Source organism: Microcaecilia unicolor, chromosome 7 (genome assembly GCF_901765095.1).
Source record: "Microcaecilia unicolor chromosome 7, aMicUni1.1, whole genome shotgun sequence".
NCBI classification, from domain to species: domain Eukaryota; kingdom Metazoa; phylum Chordata; class Amphibia; order Gymnophiona; family Siphonopidae; genus Microcaecilia; species Microcaecilia unicolor.
Genome location: NC_044037.1, coordinates 279,627,762 through 279,642,196, shown reverse-complemented (window position 1 = coordinate 279,642,196; position 14,435 = coordinate 279,627,762). Strand labels below are relative to the sequence as shown.

At 46.1% G+C, this 14,435-nt stretch overlaps 1 protein-coding gene and 1 long non-coding RNA gene across 3 annotated transcripts in view; both read left to right on the top strand.

Annotated features, from left to right (window-relative positions):
• The window catches only part of KALRN (kalirin RhoGEF kinase), a 1,371,746-nt gene that overhangs the window by 1,069,725 nt on the left and 287,586 nt on the right, over positions 1-14,435 (top strand). The gene's annotated exons all lie outside the window — the stretch shown is intronic.
• Positions 2,250-11,215, top strand: LOC115473685. The gene is made up of 3 exons (XR_003942731.1): positions 2,250-2,329; positions 4,374-4,383; positions 11,205-11,215. It is a non-coding gene; the product is annotated as an uncharacterized LOC115473685 (long non-coding RNA).

The following is a 14,435-nucleotide window of genomic DNA, read 5'->3' as shown; positions in this document are numbered from 1 at the left end:
TTTAGAAAATAAACACTCTAGAAGGTGTGACTATGATTACATGTACTCTATGCTCGTTCCTGCATGTAACCCTGATCCCCTCCAGACAGTCCTGGATGCTGGCTAAGCTCTTCAGGTCAGGTACCCAAACCAGGGTCCACAAAAATTACTCACTCTGATGAGCTAGGCACAGGCCAGGGCCAGGCTAATTCCCAGTAGGTCAGGGAGGTTTTGTCACCACCTTTTCGCTTGAACACGGTCCACAAAAGATTCCATTCTCACTGCTAAGGTTGCTTTTAATAAACAGTTAACTTTTACTAACAGAACTTTAAACATGAACGTTCATCAATAGGTCAGCTTAACAGTTGTAAATCTTCATTCCCATGGGGGAAATCCCAGGGAGTACTAATTCAGTCTTTTTCAGTGTTCCCTTGGCTCTCAACCTTCCAATCCCATCCCACCTGGCAGGACAATCCAGGGCTGCAACTTGTCCACTCCCTTGCCAGACAAGTGTCCCGCTGGGCTTTGCCCAGCTGCTGGACTGTACCCTCCCTGCCTGTCCTTCCTCAGAGGTGTGGTTCCTCTCACCCACCTCTGGCCCGAACAGGTCTCTTCTTGTTCCACTCGTGAGGGAGGGGGTATTCTCTTTCTCTCCCCCCCCCCCCCCCGGAACCTTCTTGCCTCAACTGCTTTTTCAATTGGCTGAGTAAACCCCATCCCACAGCCAATAACCACCCCCATCACTCCTCCCAGCACCTGACCAGGAGCCAGATAGGATTCAGTAATCCCCTGGGGGAACTCACCCAGGTTCAACCCTATCACTGGTTTTCCCAGGAGATTACATGCATATTTTATAAAATACGGCCATATATCATAACTTTGCCCCTGCTCCACCCAAACTGTTACCAGGAATTTCTACACGCAGTGCATCTGTAAGGAAATGGGATCTCTTCAGCAGGAATATATGGCCACACAATTCTATCAAAGTCCTTTTACATATGTAAAATAGGCTGTACGTCTAGAAAGAGCTTCCTGAAATTATTTTCACAATGCCTCATAAAAGTTTTCAAAACTAAAGCTCAAAATGCATTAAAGTAGGACTTTTGATTCAGTGTTCTTAACAACATACTCTATCCTTTCTAATATGCAAAAATTAAGTAAGAATGCAAAATCAAAATGGCTTGATTACATAAGTCTTCAGACCCTTTTCTCACTGCAAACCCAAATTATTTTCATTTCCATAGACTGCCTAATGAAGGCCCATAATGAGTTAAATTGAGGCCCACTCGTGTCCAGTCAAATTAATGGGCCGATGATCAGAAGCAAACGCAGGCGCCAGAGGCTGTTGGCACCATACTAGTGCCTGTGTTTGCTACTGCCCCATGATCAGAGCCCCCGAGCGCATGAAACAACGCGCTCGCAGACTCTGAACACAGCTAGCATGCAAATGCATGCAAAACAGGGCTCTTAGCGAAAGTAGCATGCAAATGCAAGCTAAATGTATTCCTCCCCAATGATCAACGAGCTGCACGCCAAACATTGGCACGCTGTCCAAGGCAAACCATGCATCAGCTCAGAGCTGGCGTTAGGGTTTACAGACCATTGGGGAGGAATGGTGAGCCCTGTTCAGCATGCATTTGCATGCTAGCAGGCCCTCCCCCCTTGCAGAAGCAGGAACCCCGACCCCCCCCCCCCCAGCGACATGGGGACTGGAGATCTTGTGGGTCTGCAGCCCCCTTAAACCCCTCTAGGATCCCCTCAAATAGAGCCCTGGTAGATCCTCTTCCCCACCCCCTACCTTCGTTGGGATGATCTGGGCGGGGCTTCACACCATATAAGGCTTTCGATCATCTGCCTATCAATGAGCTGATTCAAATGCTCCTAGTCAATGATCCTAAACACAAAGCAAGAGCAACAATGGACTGGATCAGCAAGAGGAAAGCAGATGCCTTCAAGTGGGAAGGCAAAGCCCCAACCTGAATCCAACAGGCAATCTGTGGCTAGACTTGAGGACTGCAAGCCACAGATGAGCCCCAGACAGTTTGAAAGAGCCTGAACTATTTTGCCAAAAAAAAATAAGCAAAAACTGCACAGTCCCACTACACAAAGTTAGTAAATTCTTATTCGACATGACTCATGGCTATTACTGCTGTACAAGGGGCTTGGACCAACAATTATATTGAGGAGCACTGACCACACCATTTCTTCTTCCATCCTATCCACTCCCCCCCCCCCCCCCCAATTTAAAATTAAAAATACTGTAGCTGGCAGGGACGTAATAAATAAAACCTTTATTCTTCAGGACCCGACACAGCCCTGTATTTCGGCGTAAAGCCTACATCAGGTGTCTGTATACAGAATCACTGATGGACAGTAAGGTGTCAGGATAACAGTTTTTATAAAGACTAAATCCAAAATAGTAGGGTCAGCATGAGACGTAGGAACAATGTGCGAAAAAGCTTTTTAGCACATTGTTCCTGCATCTCACGCTGTGTACAGACCCCTGATATAGGCTTTACACCGAAACACAGTTCCAGCCCCAGCATGTTCCAGTTCCCACGCTGGGGAAATAGGGCTCGATTTTTTTGCACAGCGGTAATCAGGCAGTACCTTATGCTACCCAGTTACCGCCAGGTTAGCGCGGGTGCCGTTACTGCCACCTCAGTGGGTGAAGATAAGTGCTCCCCCAGCACGGCGCAGCCTTTTTACCCGCTGCAGTAAAAAGGGCCTCAGCGCATGGCAAAAATGGCCGCTGCCACTGCTGCAGGGCTCTTTTTATCGGAGCTTGGTAAAATTGCCCCTGTATGCCTTGTTTATGTTTTAATTTAAGTTCTAAGTTTAATTAAAACGTCATTTACCACATTTTCTTTGCCGGAAGTCAAAGTGGTGAACAAATCTAAAATCAGAAAAACATAAGTAGAAGCAGGAAAATAATTCTATTTAGATAGGAGAGAACCCATTCACTTACAAGATGTAATTTCAGACAAATCAATCACAACCAGATGACAAACACTAGGGTTAAAGTGTAGAATTAGGTTCAGTGTTTCTGTGCTGCAAAACAGGCAACACTCGGCATAAAGATTGCATGTAATCTAGTTAGTGGAAGTGTTAAAAACTAATTGAAAAAAATATGCTTTTAGTAGAGTTTTGAATGAACTAGTGAAAGTTCTAAGGATTTTTAAGTATTGGCTTGACAATAGCTTTTTTCCAGGTGAAAGGGACCCGACTAGATGTTAGACTTAGGGGTGTAGCCAGACACCCACATTTGGGTGGGCCTGGGTCCAAGATGGATGAGCAGAAGAACTCCGCCCTGTCCCACAAGTGGTTTGGTCTCTCACTCTCTTGCCTGCATGCCATATAGTCTCTCAAACATCCCCCCTACCCCGCATACCTTTTAAATAGCAGATTTTCACTGGCAGTGAGCAGCAACTAATACACACTGCTCATGTTGGCCCCACAGTCTTCCCTCTGATGCAATTTCCTGTTTCCACATAGGCGGGAATACATCAGAAGGAAGGCTGGTATGCAGGAGGGACGGTTGTTGGGAGTTTTCGGCTAGTGGGGCTTGAGCATCCCTGCCAGCCACATCATAGGCATTCTGCTACTGGGTGGGCCTGAGCCCAAAGTGGGTGGGCCTGGGCCCACCCAGGCCCACCCTTGGCTACGCCACTGGTTAGACTTAAGGAAAGCGAGTGCAAAAGAGGTGGAGTAAGTCCGCGGCTTGCTGCCTTTATAACCAACTGGAAGGCAAAGGGTCAAGAAGGCATGTGGTTAGATGCATATGCGATATAGTGGCTTTGAGAGCTGTCAAAGGCATAGTGAAAGAGCTCCAAGTCCAGGAACAATTCCTAGAAATAGTGTGCAATGGATTGGGGACAGCACAAGGTAAAGGAAGAGCTTAGGTCTTAGGTGGAGGCAACGAACTACAAAAAGTATTAATTTTGCTTTGAAAGTGGGAAGCTAATGGATCTGCCAAAGGAATGAACTTAAAGTCTTCGGAGAAAACCAACAGAATCTATAAGACATTGGCTATATGGAAACGTTTAGAACTTAGGAAGTAATTGTACTGTCATTGGCAGAGCTGCCAAGTTACCCATTCCGGGAGGGAGACTTTCAGGACGGTCCTGGATTTCTGTCAACCTCTTCCTGATGCATTATGGGACCTGCGGCACTGATTTCAATGGGTAGAATCAGGAACTAGAAATCCCACACTTCTTTGGGATGTAAGTTTAAACCCAGGACTGGCCAAAAACTCTCCCTCCTGGCAGTGGTGTACCGAGGACAGGGTGCTGAGGGCGGTCCACCCCGGGTGCAGGCTGCAAGGGGGTGCTGACAGAGCCAACAGCGGCGCAACTGATGTCAGCACCCCCCAGGAAGTAAGAGCAATGCTCCAGGGGGGTGGAAGTGATGTGCTGGGGGGGGGGGGGGGTGCACAGTGACGATCCACCCCGTGTGGCAGCTGACTTAACAACGCCACTGCCTCCTGGAATAGGTAATTTGGCAGCTCTGCCTTGGGCTTCAGTCAGTTGTTTTCACTTTCTTCTCTTTTCTTGTTTTTTTTCCTTAATATTTTGCTTTGTTTCTTAATGATATTGTTGTTATTTCACTGACATACAAGTTACTTTGTCCTGGATGGTCATTTACTGTTATTATTCTGAAAGTATTGGCTGTTTTTATTTGAAAATTCAATAAAAAATTGTTTGAAATGAAGAAAAATAAAAGGAAGAAGACGGCAGACAGTGGCAGCTCTTTAAGCCGGTGTCGCCGACACTGCCAGAACGTTGAGTACCAGCAAGAGAGCGCTGCCCTACGCTGGTTTCACAAGAACAGCATCAGGGTGCACTTTTCCAGTACTAAGTACGCTCACAGTGCTGGTGAAAGCAGCTTAACGTGCTGCCACTATCTTCCAGCTTTTTCCTTGCACTGGGCTCTGGATTTCTTCAGCTGGCAGGGCTTGAGAATCTCCGCTAGCTACACTAATGGTGCGACCAGCTGCTGGGTGGGCTGAAGGAAAGCAGAGGCACTCAGGTCCATCCAGGCCTGCCCGTGGCTATGCCCCTGTCATAGATAGAGTACTAGATAAAGAAATCGAACTGGGATCGCCAGATTTATAGTAGGTGTGCTTCGAGGCCAACTTTAAAATTATGGTGGATGAATTTCAGCAGGTTGATGGTGCATCTTTTATCCCACGAGAAATCAGCTGTAACAGTGATAAAAATGAATTTGGTCTCTCAGGCATTTTACCACCTGCAGATGAGAAATTAAACGATGGCTGCTAGATTCATTATAAACAGACTAAAAGTTACCATTTCTTTTTGGAAATGTTTTCTGGCCAAATTTTGATGAATGTTTCTAAAACAAGAGTGCTTTAGAAGGTGATCCATTGAAACATTTAATGAGCTGTTTCAAGCATGTTTTCACCCACTGAAAGGGCAGGCATTGTCACACAGTAAAATTAGTATTTCCATTTTTCTTCAGTGGAGGAGTGGCCTAGTGGTTAGGGTGGTGGACTTTGGTCCTGCAGAACTGAGGGAACTGAGTTTGATTCCCACTTCAGGCACAGGCAGCTCCTTGTGACTCTGGGCAAGTCACTTAACCCTCCATAGCCGCATTGAGCCTGCCATGAGTGGGAAAGCGCAGGGTACAAATGTAACAAAAATAAAATAGATACTATTGGAGATTCTAGGTGGAATGTTGCTACTATTGGAGATTCTACATGGAATGTTGCTATTCCACTAGCAACATTCCATGTAGAAGGCTGCGCAGGCTTCTGTTTCTGTGAGTCTGACGTCCTGCACGTACGTGCAGGATGTCAGACTCACAGAAGCAGAAGCCTGCGCGGCCACATTGGTGATCTGCAAGGGCCGACTTCTACATGGAACTGAGTTTGATTCCCACTTCAGGCACAGGCAGCTCCTTGTGACTCTGGGCAAGTCACTTAACCCTCCATTGCCCCATGTAAGCCACATTGAGCCTGCCATGAGTGGGAAAATGCGGGGTACAAATGTAATTTTAAAAAAAATATATATATATTATCTTTATGTTAACAAATAACTTGTCTATTTCTAAGTATTTAAAGTCTCTCTGATGTTTTTTGTTGTGGAACTGAAACGAAGGCTTTCTTCAGAAAGTACTGAGACCATTTATTATAGAGCAAAAACACTGGTTGTGTAGTGATATTTGCTGAACGGCTCCTTTGCATAGTACTGGAGAGCTCCAGGGTTTATCAACCACTGATATAAATAAGGCCTGTTATGATCTGGTTCCTAAGTGCACAGGAGGCAAAGTCCCTCCTTAACCACCTGTTGACTTAGTCAAGGAAAAATAACTCTGGCCTGCTCTCTTGTGAAGTGAATGGGCATACAAAAACATTGGACCTGCTTGAAAGGGGCTTTTCAGTCTATCTCCAGCATGTGACAAAGGGGTGTCTTACCTCTCAGGGCTTGTGTGCAGAATTCACTCATCAATGCCCTCAGTCTTAGGCAGCTGAAAACAGCTGTGCCGTTTACCACTTAAGCCCCTCCCTCAGGCAGTCTGTGAATGACTGGAGGGGAGAGGCTAAAGAAGGGAGCAGAGCAATTATTTCCTTCATGGTTGTGTCTTCACAGGTTTCACTCCTTCCGCAGATATTTAAGCAAGTAGCATGTGGATGAGAGCAGGAGGAATAGGAAAGAGCAGACACAGATATAGCCTGTGATTCCCAGCACTGAGCAGCTGAGGGCAGTGTGAGGGAGGAGAGAGGAGGCACTTTGGAGTATAAATCAGATAACTGATATTTCCTTAGCATCCCTCCAGACCAGTCCAGAATGACTGATGGGTTGTGCACACCTACCAGCAGGTGGAGACTGAGAAGACTGATTTTGAGGCAGCCAATAAGAGCCGTGCTCAGCCCCTTGGAAACCTCAGTATTCTCAGTCTCCAGCAGGCAGTAGATGTGGTGAGCCCTTTGGTCTCAAAATGTCTATTCTGTTTTCTAATTTCTGTTAACTGAGGTAAATGTACCTATTTCTTTCTCAGTCTAGTAAGTTTGAAGTTTTCTTTTCTCTTATACATTTGTGTGCTGTTTTGGTTATCTGCTGGCAGGGGCTGAGGCCCGCGGGGGCTCTCTAATGCTTCGGGGGTGCTACACTCGGTGGCAGGGTCCCTCTCCCCTCCTATCCCCGAGCTTTCTCTGTATGCCTGAGAGCTCAGGGTGGACTGTGGTCCGTTGCTGGCCTCAACGCCTTTGAGGGAAGGGAATTTGCAGAGAAATGGGGAACAGCCACTATGATATTAAAATAACAAAATAAATAAATTAAACAAATATATATATATATACATGGATATGTCTATATTCACAAAGAGACCAATTATTCAACCATTTGTACGCGGTTGCACATAGGCACATTACTGATGATGTTGCTGACTCAGTTTGGAGTAGTCAAAATTTTTCGACAGTGGCCAGCAAAGTCTCTTTGTTGGTAGGTGGCTGTATGAACCGACTGGCACACAGATGTTTAGTGTCTCTCTTTCCTTTTGCTTTGCTATGCGAATACTGAGGCTTCCAAGGGGCTGAGCACGGCTCTTATTGGCTGCCTCAAAATCAGTCTTCTCAGTCTCCACCTGCTGGTAGGGATGCACAACCCATCAGTCATTCTGGGCCAGTCCGGAGGGACTAAAGGAAAGCAAATTAACAGGTAAGACCTAATTTCTCCATAGGGAGGGAGGATAGATATATTACATTACATTAGGATATATAATCCACTTGTACGATTGTACCTTATTAGTTCTAAGCGGAGTACAATAAAGGCAGAGGGGGTGAGATGATAAAGAGGGAATGAATGTTGGGGCAGGGGCAGTGAAATGTCTTTTTGGTTGCAGAGGCCAAACAAACCAATATCCACCTCTACTCCCCATCCCCACCCAAACTCTCTAGTTGCTGATACTGTTTTGGACAAAATATTTGGGGGAGCTATGGTCACTGGGGCTCTTCTCATTCCACTACCTGTATGTTGTGAGAGGTGAGCAGAGGGTAAAGGTTTTGGAAGTGGTGTGAGAGGGGTTAATGCCAGAGAAGGGAAGGTGGCACTGAAGGGATTGAATGTTAAAGGAGGTGAAAAGCAAGTTGAATGCTATGGGGAGGAGCACGAGAAGGGAAAGTTATTGTAGTTTCCTTCCCATCTCCCTAAAGTCTAGCAATATAAACTGGGATTGTCAGAGATGATGAGAAAGAGCCATGGAGTGGGGGGGGGGGGCATGAAAAAGGTGTGGAGTTGAGATTGTAAAGTGGGAGAAAGCGTGGGGGTTGCCAGAAGTCCATTTTGGGGGGGGGGGGGGCAAAAGATGGACCGAAGGGGCCATGTATTCTCTCCCCCTTCCCCCACCCCCACTCCCCAACTGAGTGAGATCAGTCTGCCAAATAGGGGGATTTTCCCCTTATTCGGTAGACTAGGTGGAGAAGTGGAAAAATTCCTTCATTTGGCAGAATGACCTCACTCGGTGCTTCCCAGGATGCACCAGGCAGAGTCAGGCATCATCATTTTCAAAGATGGAGGCTCGGAAGAAGGAGTGAGTGGGCATTGCTTCTGCCTATTCAAAGTATGATGGGAAGGGTTGGGAGCCAGGGGGAGGGGTCAGGGGTGGGGGTGCCTCAAGACACCAGGAATATTTTTTTTTTGCATGTTGAGGTTGGGAGAGGGGCACTAGACTACCAGGGATTGTTTTTTTGTATGTTGGGGAAAGGGGGGGGGGGGGGGGTTGAGTTGCTGGGAGGGAGGGGGCTGAATTTAAGGTGCTGATACAGCAGAACTGTGCCAGCAGCTTTTTTTAAATGTCACTCAGCAGTAATTTGCATACTCATCGCTTGCTGCATGGCCTCAAGGCATTGCTCTACAGTTTGGCTTTCTGCTTCTGCCCCTGAGGTAGTTTTCCTAAGTACTGGAAGTAATTGATGGGTACTGTAGTGGTTTGTCCTTTTTGAGTATCTCCCAAAGAAAGACCAAGAAGTCTGGATGCCTTCCCAGGACCCAAAGATAAGGAGCAACCAGTCTGTTCTCAGGAAGATAAGGACCAGTGGAGTTGGTGAACCAGCCAGTATGGAGGCTGATAAGACTAGATGGTAGCCTTCCCGGCTGCAACGGAGAAAGAATGTATCTAATGAAGAGACTGAAATATACACAGCAGCTTCCTGTTATTCTTTTGTTGAACTAATTGTCCCTGGGATTCCTGTGGGTTCAAAGAAGAGCGACCAAAATGATAATGGGGATGGAACTCCTCTCATATGAGGAAAGGCTAAAGAGGTTAGGGCTCTTCAGTTTGGAAAAAAAGACGGATGAAGAGAGATATGATTGAGGTCTACAAAATCCTAAGTGTTGTAGAACGAGTAGAAGTAAAATTGATTTTTTACTCATTCCAAAAGTAGAAAGACTAGGGGACACTCAATGAAGTTATGTGGAAATACTTTTAAAACAAATAGGAGGGAATATTTTTTCACACAACGAATAGTTAAGCTCTGGAACTCTTTGCCGGACGATATTGTAACAGTGGTTAACGTATCTGGGTTTAAAAAAGGTTTGGACAAATTCCTGGAGGAAAAGTCCATAGTCTGCTATCGAGACAGACATGAGAACCAACTGCTTGTCCTGGGATTTGTATTATGGAATGTTGCTACTCTTTGAGATTCTGCATGGAATCTTGTCACTCTTTAGGATTCCAGAATCTTGCTACTTTTTGGGGTTCTACATGGAATGTTGCCACGATTTGGGTTTCTGCGAGGTACTTGTGACCTGGCTTGGCCACTGTTTGGAAAACAGGATACTGGGCTAGATGGACCATTGCTCTGACCCAGTATGTCTACTCTTATGTTCTTATGAATTGCTATGTGACATGAAATTTGGGGACATATGTTTGACATAGAGTATTTTTATTCTATTTATATGTGATCATCTCTGGGAAAACACGACTAAAGTCGCAGAACCAGAATGTTGAGAATAGCCGCTTTGGTAATATTTATACCACTGCCTGCTTTGCCTGAGTCTTCTACCTAGCATTAAATCAGAGGCTTCCTGGCTCAGGCTGTAGTACTGTGACTCAGGAGACACAAGTTTGAGCGTCCTGTTCAGGGCTGGCCCGGCTTGGGTAGACCATGCAACTGACACTTGTTCAACACCAAACTGCTCCATAACCGCAGTGATCCCTGGATGAGTAAGAATGCACAAAGTTCAACTTGAAATTTGTGGATTTCATTCTAGTTCAAGTCTGACATCAAATTTGTGACTCTCTCCTTTAGATCTGAGGAAACTGAAGAATACTGCAACAAAGTACCTTGATTCTGCTGCAGATTTTCTGTAGTCTGTTTCGGATTTTGCTGTAAATGTGACTTTTGCTTATCACAGGTTCCTGGAAATGCTTTTTCAGATACTACAGTACAGGAAGAGAGCTTCCTTTTAAAGAGATTTGCACAGAGTGGGGATAGGAAGGGGGGATAGGAGGGAGGGGGGAAGAATGCAAAATGTGAGGGAAATACAATGTTGAAATATGAAAGAGGAAATCATAAAATCAGTGTGAGGTCTGAGTTGGTGGAGGGAGGGGGGTGGGGAGAAAATGTAAAAAAAACATTGTATGATGACCTCAGTTAATATGAGGATATTTTGTACTTGTGTTTTACTTTGAGAACTGTATTTCGTATTTTGTGTTATCCTATATAATAAAACTCACCCTCAACGTTCTGAGGACACTGACGTCACTGTCAGGTCCTCCGGGCACTTCCTTCCGGTTCGAAGCCTTTGTGGTGGTGAAGCTACCGAAAACACTGTGTTGGGGCCCCGCCCTCGCGTCAAACGTGATGACGTCGAGGGCGGAGCAATGGCGTCAGTGGCTTGCCGAGGTCCGCAACAGTGGCGGACAGTGCCTTCAGAACGCCAAAGGGGTGAGTAGGGAAGGGGGGGAGGTTCGGAAGGAAACCGTGCTAGCGCCTGTTTCATTTGCGCAAGAAACGGGCATGTTTTACTAGTCTTCAATAAAAAAAAGATTTAAATATAAAGAGATTTACACAGTCCTACTGCCAACCTAACAGTTATTCTCAAAAGAGACCTTCTGTGCAGCCTCGTGGCCAATGAATGGTTCTGAGTCAGCCAGCCTTAGCGCCTGGGGGTAAGAGAATGACAGAGATAAAAACTGGGGAGGATAAAAGAAGCAGCATTTAGTGCAGGGGAACAGCCTTAAACCATCCCACCTCTCCCTTCCAGGTCTGGGACCCAAACACAGAGAACATGCATACTCACATGGGGGGAGGGGGGGTTGGAATGAATCCTTAAGCCATGATCTGCATGCTTTCCTTACTTGTTGCACTTAGCTGTTTGTTTTCATCCCGTTTCCAGACAAGGCATCAGAGTATGATATGATACCCTGGAGTATTGTGTTCAGTTTTGGAGGCCGTATCTTGCTAACGATGTAAAAAGACTCAAAATGGTGCAAAGAAAAGCTACAAAAATGGTATGGGATTTGCGTTGCAAACCGTACGAGGAGAAACTTGCCGACCTGAACACGTATACCTCGGAGGAAAGGAGAAACAGGGGTGACATGATACAGACGTTCAAATATTTGAAAGGCATTGATCCGCAAAGAAACTTTTTCCGGAGACGGGAAGGCGGTAGAACTAGAGGACATGAATCGAGGTTGAAGGGGGAGCAGACTCAGGAGTAATGTCAGGAAGTATTTTTTCACGGAAAGGGTGGTGGAATCATGGAATGCCCTCCCGCGAGAGGTGGTGGAGATGGAGACGGTAATGGAATTCAAACATGCGTGGGATAAACACAAAGGAATCCTGTTTCGAAGGATTCTCCGCAGAATCTTATCGAAGATTGTGTGGCGACGCCGGTAATTGGGAAGCAAAACCGGTGCTGGGCAGACTTCTATGGTCTACGCCCTGATCGTAACTGAATAGATAGGGAAGGGCTGGAGTGTAAATTTTAAGGGGCTTTGATGTTAGGTTCAGAACTTTTAGTACAAGAACTGTACTGGGCAGACTTTTACAGTCTGTGCCCTGAGAAAGGCAGGGACAAATGAAACTCGGGTATACATATAAAGTATCTCATACCATGTAAAATTAGTTTATCTTGTTGGGCAGACTGGATGGGCCGTACAGGTCTTTATCTGCCGTCATTTACTATGTTACCCTGCTTGTAGAATATTGTCTAGGACTAGCAGGAGCACACAGAGGATGTTTACCTTGCGCACATGATGAAAAATTTCCACTATTGATAAGGCTGGGAGAGATTGTATTCAGAAGCATTTCAGCCCTGGTCTGCTTCCATGTGCTGGCAGAAAACAGCCACAGAGCAGCTGGTGAAAGGTTAATGCTTCCCATCACTATCAATGATCAAGCTGGAAACTTGTCACATTCTCTTGGTCAAATGCATCTCGCGTGAGCCAGGACTCCAAATATTACAACAGTTTAGTAGCCAGCAAGATATCCTGTTACTAGCTAAAATAGGGAATCAGGTCTCATTTAAGTTGTAGAGCAGAGCACTTGTCAGTAATTCCCCATAGTATATTGAACTGTTGAAAGCTGTACATGAGATATTACAATTTATTACTGTGGTGTTGTGCATTCCAGTAACTCCCAGAACTGGAACATTTCTCTACCTTTGCTTTCTGAGGGAGTTTTCATGATAAGGTTTGCACTGACAGGGGGATGATCAGAAGCAAACGCCGGCAGTAGAGGCTGTTAGCGCCATACTAGCACCAGCATTTGCTAACGCCCTATGATCAGAGCCCTGGAGCGCGTGAAACATTGCACTTGAGGGCTCTGAACGCAACTAGCATGCAAATGCATGCTAAACAGGGCTAAACATATTCTTCCCCAATGATCAGAGGCCAGTGTGCCAAAGATTGGGTTGCTGGCTGCGGCAAACCCTACGCCAACTTCGAGCTGGCGTTAGGGTTTGCAGATCATTGGGGAGGAATGGTGAGCCCTGTCCAGTATGCATTTGCATGCTGGCAGGCCCCCATTCCCCCCAACAATAAACTTGCCAGTGACAGGGGGCTGGCGGACCTCTGGTCCTCTTGACGATCCCCACCCCCCCCCCCAGATTCAGGGAGGGTTGGAGATCCAGTGGGCCTCCAGACCCCCTAACTCCCCCAGCAAAAGGTCCCTGGTGACCAACCACCCCCCACGACGATCCCCCCTAGGTTCAGCCTCCCTTAGTCCTCCAGCAAGGGATCCCTGGTGGTCCAGTCCCCCCTACCTTGTGTGTTGGAGGAGGGAGGGTAGCCTGCCTCCCTCCTCTTCCTGCGATGCCGCAAAATGGCGGCACCCAGTGTATCCTGGGATGCACTTGGTGGGTCTATACACCATATAAGGGAGAAATAAGCACGTTCTAAACACTAGATACACCCATAGGAATATATGGGTGTCTCTAGCATTTAGCGTGCACTAAAAATACTAGTGCACCTTTGTAAAAGACCCCCTAGAGTGATCTAAGGTTGCTCTCCACTGTGATACACTCAAGAGAAACAAGTGATCTAAGGGAGATCTCCAGTGTGATACACCCCAAGAATGATTCAAGGGTAATCTCCACTGTTTTACATCCCAAGGAAAAATGAGTGATCCCTAGTGTAATATATCCCAAGGAATAGAGTGGTCTAAGGGTGATCTCCAGTGTGATACGTCCAAGAGAAACAAGTGATCTAAGGGTGATCTCCAGTGTGATACATCCCAGGGAAGAGAGTGAGCTAAGGGTGATCTCCAGTGTAATACATCCCAAGGAATAGAGTGATCTAAGTGTGATCTCCAGAGTCATAAAACCCAGAGAAGAGTGTGATACATCCAAGAGAAACAAGTGATCTAAGGGTGATCTCCAGTGTGATGTGTCCCAGGGAAGAGAGTGAGCTAAGGGTGATCTCCATTGTGATACATCCCAAGGAATAGAGTGATCTAATGGCGATCTCCAGTGTGATAAATCCCAGAGAAGAGAGTGATCTAAGGATGATCTCCAGTGTGATAAATCCCAGAGAAGAGAGTGATCTAAGGGTGATTTCCAGTGTGATACACCCAAGAGAAACAAGTGATCTAAGGGTGATCTCCAGTGTGATACACCCCAAGGAATAAAAGAATGATCCAAGGGTGATCTCTATTGTGATACATCCCAAGGAATAGAGTGATCTAAGGGTGATCTCCAGGGTCATAAAACCCAGAGAAGAGAGTGATCTAAGGGTGATCTCCAGTGTGATACATCCAAGAGAAACAAGTAATGTAAGGGTGATCTCCAGTGTGATACATCTCAGGGAAGAGAGTGAGAAGGGTGATCTCCCTTGTGATACATCCCAAGGAATAGAGTGATCTAAGGGTGATCTCCAGTGTGATACATCCAAGAGAAACAAGTGATCTAAGGGTGATCTCCAGTGTGATACACCCAAGAGAAACAAGTGATCTAAGGGTGATCTCCAGTGTGATATACCCGAAGGAATAAAAGAAT